Consider the following 14,164-nt stretch of genomic DNA (forward strand, 5'->3'; position numbering starts at 1 on the left):
TCTATAAAAGGTTATTATTATGTAAACAGTTAGGCTTCTGGTTTTTTTTTATTTTATCTCGACGCTATAATCTTTAATATTTTGTATGTTGTGTGTGTCTCTCGACATGCCATGGGCCAGCGTCCATCGAGTATCGCAGTCCTAAAACAATAATAACAGCAAATTCTGTTTTGTGGCTTTTCGCACACCACGTCTATACGAAAATCATGATTTACTCTAATAATCTAATATAATACGGCAATAACGCGAATAAAAATAAAGGCAATGACGGGCGCGTGAGAATTCTCAATAAACTAGTTTCTGCCGACAATTTAATATAATAATAATAACGAAAGTAGCTTAAAATGTACTTTTTGGTACACCTGTCATGTAAAAATATCTCGACTTTTTCCACTTGCCCCTTTTGACCTATCAGTGACGCTGATTTTTAAAACAATAGCCGACGGGCATTTTATTTTCAGCACTCAAAGCGGGCGATAGAGTGGTCGCGCCCGTGTATATTTGTTTTATATTCGTAAGTTCTACGAAAACTCGTTTGTGTTTTTAACAATAGGAAAATTACCGGGTGAAAATTGTTTCATTATGATGATAAACTTATAAAAACTTTAAAGGTATTGTAGACTATAAAGCCATATAATACTGGTGCAATCAATGGTAGGTACGTGTAAATGTGCTGCTGTTATGCCATCCATCAGTCTCTACGACTTTCACAATAATTCACAGTTCTAACTATAAATTTGTACACGAAGCTTAGTAAACAATCATATACATATATTAATAATTTTACCTTATAATTATATAGAGTTATTTTAGTAAAAACGTTTTGTGAAAAATATTGTTCAACTTAGAAGTTATTATAAATATATTTGTTATACTACTGTGTACGCAATCATAATAATATTATATACTACACATAAAATTTTTATAATATACACAATTAGTATTAAAATACTAGTAGACAAAGCTGAAAGTTCAAAAAAAATTCGAATCATATAATATCAAAGTATATTCAATTATGGGTTTGTTTTTTTATGGAAATTCATCACAAAACAGGATTATGGATAAGTTATCAAATACAATAATATATGCATAATTGCATGGGTGTATTTATATTTTATACACGCATTGGCATTCTTTATAGCGCTCTGCGTTTTATGCTTGTTATTTTTATGGTTTTCAATTAATTATTTACTCCTGTTTTAAAAAAATAAAATAAAATATTTTCAAAAGGATTTAGCCTTTGGTATATTTTATATTACCATAATGATGATTACACGTGCTATTAAATTACACATACATGGATCTAATATCTGTAAAGGTGTCACTGTGCGAGTAAAACACTGCAAGCAATACACGAAACCACTTGACATGACGTGTCAGTCGTACACACCTATATAAGTATTAAAGTATGTAATATTATAATACGTCGTGCAGCTAACCCCCTCGCACTGCGGCACGACCACCCCATCGCGAACCGTTGTTGTGCCACTGCCGCGGGCCGCTCCTCCCGCGTTGCAGTGCTGCCTCTGCACGTTCCTGCCTTGGTCCCCACGGACGGCGCGGCGATACGGCGGCAGCAGCTGTATGCGGCGGGCTGAGCGGTTTCAGACTTCTAGAAAAATTGGCCGGGATAGCGAATCCTGCAACTAGCTCCTCCGCCCCACCACACCGCCACCGACGCCATTCCCGCCCAACACCCACTTTTTATACCCGGGGATAGTATATATAATAAGTATTATATAGTATTATACATTATACGCGTATATAGAGCGTCAGACGAAAAGTCATAAACAATTTAATGCAAAAAAATACGACATTATTTATATCTTTCAGCTATAATATAAGATATCGCTGTATACTGCTGCGGCAGTCGTGTAACAATGCGTATTATACGTCGTGTTTGTGGCCAGTGGATATTATGTATGTATAGTCGATAAACAAACAAAATATACGAATGCATTATGACGTCTACGTGTGTGTGGTGGTTATTATCCGGGATTATCCGGGATAGATCGTCGTAATATGGTATTATATTCTACTGATTTGTGTAACTCGGAATACCGAGAGTTTTGTGGAAAATACCAATTTGAAATCTGTGGTTAACCCATTTTGAATGTTTGGTCGTCGTATAAGTGTATTTATATGTTATTAAATTGTGTACAATATATGTTTTACTGGTCGGTTAAAAACACTGCTGCTGCAAACTAAATATACATTTAGTTTGTATTCGCTTTGTGTAATGAATTCTATTATTATTATACTGTTGTATACCGATTACCGAGTATCACGAATTCAACTCGAAACCACAGCGTTAGGTATTGATTATTTAAATTTTGTCCAAATCCGACAACCATATACTTATACGTATAATTTTTATAATGACGATTTGAACGAATATTACGTGTCGGGCGACGGTGCTGTATCATTTATCCGCTAAGTAATGGTCGCCATAACTCAGCCTGAGCAATATAGTGACGGATTCCTACTTTTCACACTACTCAGAAGTGCTGATACGAATACAAAAATATTCGGATTGTATACCGAAAGCAATCGACAATAATAATTCAAATCGGTATTTCCAGCACGCGTTTTGCATACCTACGTCATATTTAATTTAAATTAGAAAATGATATTCAGTCGTGTATGTTCATCGTATAATATGTCTGCGTATGTGTATTGTGTACGATATTCGCTTGAATGTTGAATCCATTGGCTTTACCTCTATAAAATGTATATTATTCGTCCCGGTAAATAAATTATTCGTTTGTGTAGGTTATGCACATTGTATTTTACGTTATATTGAATATTCTGTATTATATACACATGAGCATCTGTCACCGCCCACCTCGTGCCCGTAAAAATTGATTTCAAAAACGTAATACAACCTTTCTGTCCTTTCTACTACACAATATATTATAGTGGTATGTTATGCGAAATTCGTTGATCGAAGACGTACCGCACCTGCAGCCAATCTTCGTCGTCTCCTCCTCGTGGGGGTGGTATCAGCGTTCGATCGTAGCCCAGCCGTGCGCTTTTCGCTCGTCTCGCCATCATATTAATACGATATTTAAACATTATAATTAATAATATACATGACAACGGTGAGACCGCGACGTTAGCCGCGGTTGACTACCATGGCGAATGAGCGATGACGTACGCAGCCCTGCGTGTATTTTAATACGAATATTATTACACCATCTATAACAATTTAAATTGCATAATTTACGACGAAACAATTATCATTTTCATTACGACTGCAGCTGCGGCGGCGGCGGCGGCAGGGTTGGTGCCAGTGGCGACTTTAAGGGGGGGGCGGAAGGCCCGGCTTGTTAGCCTAAAGCCTATAGATTAATAAGCTAGACCATAATTTTAATAGTTGTGAAATTGAAGTTTAAGATTTATAAGACGTTATAAGTAACAACATTTTAAATTTTACAAAATTTATCGAAATCATGAAAATTGTATTAGTTTCTTTTAAAAATAACAGAGAAGATGCAAAATTTACGAATAGTTTTAGCAGATACCCATGTCAAATATTGATGTTAAAATGCCAAAGAATATGACGTAAACGACAAACTGAGGAATATTTTAAATTACAAAACATTTCACAATTTTGAACAAATTTATAACGTCAATTTAAAGAAAGTTTTTGGCCAGTCAAAATATTATACTATTAAAAATACAACAATTCATACCTAACTACTTAAACGCTCAATTTGGGAAGGATATTCTGTACAATATAATATACTCAATGCTAATAGGTATACGCATACTTATTACTTTTATACTAATAATTACGTATACACTTATATTAATATTGAATAATATATACGATACCTAATATTTTAATTAAATATTTATAAAAAAAAAATTGATCACGTGTAATAATTAGTTGAAAAATTCATGTTTTGGGCACTCCCCAAAACCTAACCAAGAAGTGGGGGGGGGGGGCGCCCTAAGACGAAATCTTAGATCCACCAACTGTTTGGTGGTACTGCAGCTGCTGCATCAGATGAGAACGACGAGCAGATGACGACTTTTGCTCATCGGAGCGGAAAAGGGGAAACAGCGGAGAACGGAAACGATTGCTATATGGTGTCGCCGTAGAAAAGGGGGCGGGTGGGGGACCGCCTTCGTCGAAAATGACTCATTTTTCCATTGTGTGTGCAGCAATAACTTCCCATATATATACATATTATACAGTATACATTATACTTTATGATGTACACTGCGCACCCACACTTACTAGTCACGAGCGCAATACGATCATTATTATTTGATTCACCGTTGCCGCTATCATTGCGGTCACGCGGGAGACCAATATTATTATAATAATATAATGACGTGAGCGTTGGGGGGGGGGGGGGAGGGAAATCGTCGTCGTCGTCGTCGTCTTGTTCGTGTCCGGTCACCGATATCTACGTCTGTACATATACGCATATAGAATAATATTATTGTCGTCACGGACGTCTCTGTTAAATGCGACGGCGTGGAGCACTGTGCGGGGGCGCACGTTAACTGCCGTCTTGCAGTGCGGTTGTATTATAATAAATAATAATGGTTTGTATAATACCTATAATAATCGTGTAAATATTATATTATACCACAATAACATAATAGTATATAAGAGCGGGCGGGCGCCGGCGTATAAAATAGTGTGAGCGGCGGAATTAGCCGTCGTCGCGGTCGTGGCCGTCGTCCGCCTTATTTTGTGACCCCCATCAATTAATGTCCCGAATGACCCGAAAACAAATTACCGTCGTCGTGCAGTCTATTTGACGGCGAGCGGCTCATGTACGCGTATAATATTATTATCATCATCATCATCATAATAATATCATACGATAAATTCTAATCGAGTCATCGGTGGCGGCGGCCGCGACGGTTCGCGGTGTCTGCGGCGGTGGTTCAAATCCAATCATATTGTTAATATCAATTAGTTAGCGAGCTGCAGCACGCTATGGAGCTATATATTGTAATTATTATTACTATTATACGTTGGCGGGCGCGCGGGAAGAGGGATAAATAATTAAATCAGCGAAGGGCCAAACGGGTCAATGGGGCGCGTCGGCCGTTCGTCATCGAGCAAGTGCCGGACCGGCCAAACTGGCGTGGATAATCGCCCGCCCATCCCGCCACATCACACTTCCCCTGAATATAATATTCTCTACGACCCTGGTTTAGCCGCCGTCGTGGTCGCCGCCGCCGCATTATATTATGCATAGCGCCACTTTGACTAACGAGAGGGTTGAGCGAGCGCGGGCCTGTGTGAGTGCGTACTATAGCGTATCGCACTGCATAATATTGTTGTTCCCGCGGAAAAGCGGCAAGCAGCGGAAAGCGGCTCTTCCGCAAGCCCGCGAACCCACTCGCCTGCCGCCAAAACTTCGGCGGGTCTGCGAGCGGGCTTACAGATGGGCTGGTGGATGGGCGAGCGGCGGCAGCGGTGGTTGACCGACGACGACGGGGCGCGACAATGTACGCGGCGTATGGCAGCAGCGCTGCGAGCGGTGCGCGGCGGCGGCGTACGTTGCGAGCGTACTACGGCGGCGACGACTACGACGAATATAACGATCGTCGCCGCGGCCGCAACCGCCGTTGTCGTAGTCGTCCGATCGGTGCCTTTTCGTTCGCGCCACCGCCGCCGTCGTGTTCTCCCGGCCGCCACGAGACCACCGCCTGCAGTCGCGTAAGTATAAAAACCTACTCACATTTTTTTTTTACACGTTATTAAAATATTATGTATGATATGGACTCAAAACTATGTCGTTGTAATCGAAATAATAAAATGTAATAATGATATATTTATGATTATATTTTTAAATATTTTTTTTTCTATTCTGTAATATAATATAATATTATATAAATGCGCCGGGGACCGCGAGGTCGAGTACAAAATGATAGAAATATAATATTACGATACATCGGTTTATTTGATCTGATTTTTTTTACATAATATAATATTAGATAATTATATATTGGAATATAATGATTAACGTTTAAAAAAAAAACAAATTTGATAAAATTTAATAATTATTGTAAATCATTTTCGAATATAAATGCTTAAATATTATTATACATGTGTTGTGTACGATAGTGCTATTATTATTATTATTATTGTCATGCGTGACGGGAGTCGTGACGATCGTCGGGTCCGCGATAAGCCGCCCGCAGTGGTGGTCGTCAGTCAGCAGTCGCATAATATTATCAGCGTTCTATTATATAGGTGTATTATTATTATATTATATGAAGTGAATTTAGCAGCGGGGAGAGCGAGCGAGCGATTGAGCTAGCGTGCGTGGGAGAGGGGGGGGATAGCGCGCGACTGGCCACTGAAGCCGCGGGTACGTGATTATTGGAAATTGAAAGTTCCCCCAGTGCCCTAGTGCTCCAACGCGGTCGTCGCACGTGCGCCCGTCGTAGTCGTCGTATCTAATCGTCACTATAGTCGTATTATAGTCTTAATTCTCTACTTTTTCCTCTCAATTATTTTCCGCGTTCATGTCAATACTCTTGCGAATTTCATAATAACATTATAAAGTGCACCGTAATATTTAACTCGTTTTGTAGTTTTGCACCTATATAGTATTGCCACCGCCGAGTCATCGAAATTATTATGTAAAAACGCCGCGACCCCGAGCCACCCGCATCACCAGCACCGACCGCACCTCGGCCGGCTCACCATTTGAGGCGAGCGTATTCCGCTGCTGGGTGCTTGATCAAACCGATGCCGTTGCATTAGATCACGCCATCGACATTGCCCTATAACGCTTGGCGTTTGTTACCAGGACGAGGAGAACAAGCAACGGTACTTAGATTGTAGCCAAACTATTATAATATTAAATTAGGTAGGAATACATAGGACACATATTTAACACCATAACGACATAACACTATATAACGACACTTCGTAGGTATCAGCTCCTTTTAACGATATTTTTTTACGGGCACACTTTAATACTCGACGATATTTTTTTCTCGATTTTTTTGATATATTATAATATAGTTAACACATACACATATTATTATACTTAGTCAACGTAGTTTTATTGGTATCGTTTTTAACGTTTTTTTTTACCATGTATAATAAAATATTAATACGATAACATTGTATAAAATAATATAACGTCTGCTCTTTGTTCGAATACATATTATTTTGTTTTCAAAAAGCGCTTTGGCCGAGCAAAGGGTTTGGTTTTTTTTTTATTTAACATTATTTTTATTTATTTTTTACTACCTATTTATATATAATAATAATATCATGATTATTTTTAATTAAATGTAACATTTTTTATTATTTTTTTTTTTACGTTCTCTTTGATGTTTTATTAAGATTGTTTTTCCCTCGTCACACCGTATATAAAGGCATAAAGCCGGTACCTAATTAATACTCTGCGTATAATAATAATGCTAATAATTTATTGTTATATTTTAAAATGTGTTATAGATTTATTATAGTCGTTGTATACTCGTATATATTGTACCGAAATGTATGCTTAAGTACCCACAGTATGTTTTCGAAAGCAATTATTTTATTTTTAAAAAAACTTTAGCACAACAAAAGCTAACAATTCGCAAGATAATTAGGCGGTGTGCGCATTATTGTGTTAAGACATTTTACACGTTAATCGACCGTTATACACGCGTAGGTATCTAGTTAGGTGCCCATATAGAGAACACTCGCGCAAATTACCACAATATTTGAATATTGTAATATAATATATTGTCTACCTACACTGGCGTAATAATAATAACAATAATAATTATTGTAATACATTATCGTGTGTGTGAGCATTGCACCTAATGCAATATATTGTCTGTGTGTATTATATATATATTATTACGTGAGATAATTTTTCGCCTGTAACGGAAGCAACACAATATAATATTATTGTTATATTATTGTCGCGTATAGAGAGCATATAAGACCATTTTGTGTACCGCCTACGGGCTGGCAAATGACAAATAATAATCATGTATATACGGTCAGGCGTGACGAAATCATTCGGGATGAGTTGGCGAGAAAACGAACCGATTTAGTGAGTTTTGAGATAGTCAACTGCCGCTTACTGCACCGTATAAAACCGGCGGCGCGCGTGATCGGTTAATACAATAATATCGATATAATACCATAACTGTCCATGACTACGGCGAGTATTTATGACTTATTCAATGTATTAGTATCGATGTCGCGTGGAACGCCCGCCGGTCTGGAATTTCCAGTTTCAATCGAAAAACGACGACTAATTTATAGACAATAGACGGTTATTGTGATAATTACCTACCAATGCTTAATGTTTATTAATTATTATCTGACATAGGCAGAAATCCATTAAAAATTCTCCCCTTATTTCCGCCAATATAACTATCATCATTATTATCTTTGCATTGCTGCGCGTATTGTGTAATAATAATACCGTCAAAAAGTATAGAACGATGCGCGAATCTGAAACGATCGACGACGGTTGCGACTCGCCCGTACAACGTCCACTATAATATAGCCGTTTACACGTCGATAAACCTCGCGGGCAGCCAGCGTGACGGCGCCGTTCGCTCTTCTGAGTGACAGTCAAGAGGCGACGATATTGTTATTATTTCTATTAATAATTAATTATTGAAAAAATCAGGATCACCGAGCAACGCGTGTATCGTAATTATTGCTGCGGTGCGCCACGACCCGGCAAGGCGCTATAATATATCGTTTACACGTCGCGTCCAAACGAATTACCATCTGCCAAACCGAAATCCGCGGCGGACGGTTTTAAGTTTTAACGGTGGCGGAACGATGGAAAGTAATAATAGTAATAATAATGTTTGTGCTTCGTGTTATTTATTGCATTGTACACATATTATGAACTCGTATCTCGTATTGTGACGGAGGGCTTCGATGACCCATTTTATACGTACGCTATATTAATATTGTTAGGTACAGCAATGACGAAAACGAAATCGCTCTATTATTCGTTTACACATAATAAAATATACACACGTGCGCCGAGAGCCTGCTGTTTTGTTATTATTATTAAAACTAATGTTTTTGTCCTATTCTACCAAGAGGCAGGGATTCGTGTTGTACTATTACGACTACTACTACTACTACTACTACTACTACTACGACTACTACTACGACTACTATTACTACTACTATTACTACTACTACAACTACTACTACGACTACTACTACGACTACTACTACGACTACTACTACGACTACTATTACTACTACTATTACTACTACTATTACTACTACTACCACTACCACTACTACTACTACTACTAGTAGTCCTCTACAAACACTTTTAAAATGTACAATCACAGGTCTGCAGTTGCCGTATGCATCTAGGTTGGCAGTACTGGTTCTACGGTGCCAGCGCGGCCCGGCTGCAATGATTTGCCGCGCTGGCAGATATGAATGGACTAGCGGGCGGGTAGAGAGTGGGAACGTCGTCGTCGTCGCTGCCGCCGCCGGTTAAACGCGCCCGCGCGCTCACACACACGGGCACACACGCACAGTCGTGGCACACGGGCGGTGGAGAGATGTGATAGGCCGGCCGGTGAGTGGGTGAACAGAACGATATGCGGTAGGGCGCGGCCGCCGAGGTGGCCGGGCGGGCAATCGTACGAGCTGTACAACGAGCCGTCCGGCGGACCGGCCAGCGAGCGACCGGCAGCGGCCAATAGTTATTATACTCGTTGGGAAGTTATAATATTAATAATAAAGAAAATAATACAATAATAATATTGTAATCGCCGCTCAGCCACGGACGATCCCATACAATTATAATTAAAACGAGAAATAAAAAACGAAAACTGTTTATTTTACGACGACGATAATAGTATTATTATCATATCGTAAGTATTATTGCCGGAACGTTTGGTTTGCCGTTTTCCGGCCATCGTCGTACGCGCTCGTAAGCCGTCGTAACGTACGCAACGCACGCATTCCGCGCACGCCGGGAACGGACGGACGTCGGCGGCGGCAGTAGGAGTTGGACGTGGAGAGGAGGACTACACCCGCCCCGCCGCCGCCGTCGCTGCCGCCGCGATCCCACATTTGTTTTTTTTTTTTGCGTTTTCGCTCATTAACCGCTTACCGCACGATAGTCGTTGCGCGTGTGTACGATTTTTTTTTCGTCAGCTTGCGCGCGCGTGCGTGAGTGTGTGTAGTTTTCTGTCCGCGCACGACGACGACGTAACGCAAACCAGAAATTCGCGCGACGGCGTTCAGACGTGTCGCGATTACAGCGACGGTGGACCGGCGTTTGCGTGGCGACGACGATATTCGTGTACCATTATATTTTATATTAGTCTAGTGTAGAGTCATTCGAGTCGGCCCGGGGCCGTTGCAGACTTCAGTAATAATATTACAACGCTTTCATTATAAGACGCACGCGACCACACGCAGCACGTACCCGACACGACCGCGACGCCGACCCAAAGGTGAGACCAAACAAATCCGACGCGCCGTAGGCGGTTGTTAATAATAAAATATTGTTTTTTGTCCCTTATTCCCGCGGCCGTTTTCTTCCCACCCATCCTCAAAGGCCCAAAGGATTTTCCGGCATTACAGATATGACGCGATTAACGTGAATTCCGCCGGCGGCGAGACATGTACACACAAAATATAATACGACATTATATGGACGGGTATCACGGTAGCGGGCAATAATAGTAACGACTAGTCGACAACGATGTATATAGGTACGACACGCGACGACGACCCGATCGCGGTTTATTTCGACGTTTTTTTTATTATTATTATCGTTATACTTTTTCGTTTTCGTTCCGTTACGATGGCGAAAGAGAGCGCGGAAAAATCGTTACACGCCAAGCGTTTAAAATAAAACACGATACCGTGTACCGAAACGCGCGCGCGCCGGGCTTTGTGATATTATTTTTATCGCACGCACAATTCTCGTCCGTTACTATAAGGAACGTGTGGTGTATGGATAGCGTTATCGCTCGCGCGAATCACCGCCAGTTTATTGTATTTCTTTCCCTTCGTCTACTGCGGTCTGCGACAGTAAAGTTCTGGACATTCTATTTGCACGTTATCGGGTTATCGTTTACGACGATCGTTGTTTTTAGTCGTATCGACGAAATTGAACATTTTGTCGGGCGACCGGCGAAATTTCACTAAAAACTTATTATCAAATTATTAATCGCAAACCAACCGAATCGTTGTTAAATCGTAAATCGATCTATCCTAAGATGATATCCGCGCCGATAAACTATCGTAGGTCATCCGTTGGGTATTGTTACTCGGTTCGCTTTTAAGCTCTATAATATTATTGTTATCGCATTTTCGGCATCGACTTTACTGACCGTGACGGCGTGACTAAACCGGCCTACCGCCGCCGCTTTTGGCCGCACACGACTTGAAGCGTTTGTTTTTGTTTTATCTGATAAATCTGTTGTCACGTCGTACGATCCGAAACCGACGGTATAATGTCCACGTCGAACCTCTATAATAATATTATATAATTATAATTTACCTGTATCGGGGCCGATGATAACATTTACGTTCGGCCACAATAATTAGTTAGTGATCGTGGCGGGGTCAGACACTCGCTCGCCCGCCGCACGTACACGACGACCAATGATGTTATTGTAACCGAACACATTGGACCGTGTACACTATACCGAGTACATCAGTGGTAACGACCATTGGAATTATATTGTAATAACTATAAAATAAGTAAAAAAGTACGCTATACATATTGTGCAGCGGTGCGCGTACGTCATATTATTTTTTTATGTGATATCATAGCATTGTATTCGTTCCGCGCATCGCAACGGTCCGGTCAGTCGGTGCTTGCTCGTTCTCTTTTACGACAAAAACGCTCGTTTTTGTACTAATGAATATCGTTATGTCCGGTGACGACTAGGTATCGAACATTTTATCGGAATCAAAACAAATACGACGTGAAACAAAACAAACCGTCGTGACACTCGTAGCGTTTTGCTTTTATGTCCACACGATAATATATACTCGACGATTCGAATCCGGAAGGTTTCCGAAGATAAATATATTCGTGGATAGGACATGTATAAATTGTATTAAAAACGTATGATTGAAGTGCATATTAGTTACCAAAGCGGTTACATGCAACCGAGGTTGTGGTATCATCACAACTGATAATAATATTAAATTATGTTAAAGTGGAATAATATCTTTAAAATGCAATAAGGAAAATAGTATTATAGTAAAAATTACCATCATAACAAGAAAATAAATAATATGGAAATTGATTGAATTCGAACATATGGCAGGTAGAGAATTAATAAATGTTTTTTCTTTATCCGTATACTATTTACAACCGCATATAACCGTTATGTGGTAACTATAGTAGATTCTTGGATCACACTAGTATACCGTGTATTTTAAGTATAGAGATGTATAGAGATACTATTCATGTTTATATTCTTATTACCTATGGTGATTTTATGTTCTATTAAGGTAGGTTTCCACTACATACGTGTACGTACATATATTGGCCGGATCCGTTAAGCTATGAACGGTCTCACAAACGTTTCCCATCGGTTAAGATGGATTAGATCGGTTAGGATTGGTAACATATTAGTTACCTTATTTATGTCATCAATATGTATAGAGCCGTGTACACGAAGAAGTTGAACTAGATCCAACTTCATGTTATCATGGTTAGTATCATGGTTAAACCTGTGGTAAGAACGGTTAACCAGAAACTTACCATGTAAACCAACCAATCACAGAAAAATATTTTTATGCACGTACACGTATGTAGTGGAAACGCACACTCGCCTGCGTGGAATTGTCTTAAACGTACCGGCGGAAATCGTTCTGTATTTTTACTTTCGTATGTATAAGGTTATAAATTATTATCGTTCATTATGATAGACCACGACGGTTTCGTTTTTCAATTTGTCCGATACAATGTGCCTGTAAAAAACACCGCTGACTATCTCAATTTTTTTTTCTTCACTCTTGAAGTGTTCATAAATTATAATTTTAGCTATATAACTAGAAAAATACAAAATCGAATTAATTTTTATTCCACTTGAGACTCGAGCTGTATCGAGACTCAACCGTATTATGATTGCAAAATATGTTGTACCGCATCATAAAACGTAAAATCCACCTCCTCTATAAAAAAGTCAAAAGTTGGTGGTTCACCGTGACAGGGCATAATGTTATCTTACAAAATATTTCTTCATTAGAAATTCATAATAATTAAAATCTATAATAGGTACTAAACATAATGTTTTTTGGGTTACTCGATTTCAGAAAAAAAATATACCCTTAATTGTTGTATTCGCGTTTTTCATAATCGAAGATGGCCAATTTGCAGAATCAATTTACATGGTAGTCATGTTTTAAAAGCGAAATTATTAAAAAAATTGTATTAAGAAATCAAATAGGTAGCCAATATTAATTATGCTGGCACGGTTCAAGTTTTTGCGGGAGGTGAGTAGCTCTAGTCGTGGTCTTAGTGGGTGACCGTGTGTCTGCGAAAATCATCGTGGAGAAACACCCTGTATAGTAAGTGCATAGTCACACCTTCGGAATGTCATCTACCGGGCACATGATTACACTATATTATATAAGTACCTACCTATAAACTGGCTAAACCGCCATGCCCAACAGCCGTTATATACTTATATCCAATAACGCGATTTGGGTATCGTCGATTTGTCGCGTAAAATAGCTAGTCGTTAATCAACAATCCGTTTTCGGATCGGTTTAATAATCGTGTACCGCAATAATTAGATTATCACCGTTGTCGATTAATTTCAACACTGTTGATTGGGGCTTTAGGTGGAATGGTGTTACGACATTTTTTGCGTTCGATGATATCATTCGAATCATTTGGGCATAAATCCTAGGGTAAGGAAAACACGTTTAACCTTATGTCGTTGAAGATGAAAAATACACAACTCGGCGGTATCATAATATTTTATTTTATTATTTTCAATATACCTAGTATCATAGTTTTTGTAAAACCGTGTTAACAGTTGCTGAGTGCCAAAATTAACTGGACGGGTAATACCGATGGAAATAGTTCGATTTCGCGTATATTATGTACGCACCTATGTCCTATAATAGGTATTACGGTCTTAACTCATAGCAGCCGTTAGCCGTCAGCCGATGATACTCTTTATATGATAAGTTAATGTGCTGATA

General features: G+C 39.4%; 1 protein-coding gene across 11 annotated transcripts in view; it reads left to right on the top strand.

Moving 5' to 3' along the window:
• The window catches only part of LOC132937263 (plasma membrane calcium-transporting ATPase 3-like), a 66,694-nt gene that overhangs the window by 7,347 nt on the left and 45,183 nt on the right, over window positions 1-14,164 (top strand). For 7 of the 11 annotated variants that reach the window (XM_061004096.1, XM_061004101.1, XM_061004102.1 and 4 more), the window contains exon 1: window positions 5,532-5,689. The exons of 1 other annotated variant lie outside the window; for it this stretch is intronic. The gene's annotated coding sequence lies outside the window, so the exon portion shown is untranslated. Of the gene's footprint in view, window positions 1-5,531; window positions 5,690-6,406; window positions 6,809-9,988; window positions 10,441-14,164 lie in introns of those variants that run through there. 3 more of the 11 variants (XM_061004100.1, XM_061004098.1, XM_061004097.1) reach the window with 3 other exon arrangements.

Source organism: Metopolophium dirhodum, chromosome 1 (genome assembly GCF_019925205.1).
Source record: "Metopolophium dirhodum isolate CAU chromosome 1, ASM1992520v1, whole genome shotgun sequence".
In the NCBI taxonomy this organism is placed as follows: domain Eukaryota; kingdom Metazoa; phylum Arthropoda; class Insecta; order Hemiptera; family Aphididae; genus Metopolophium; species Metopolophium dirhodum.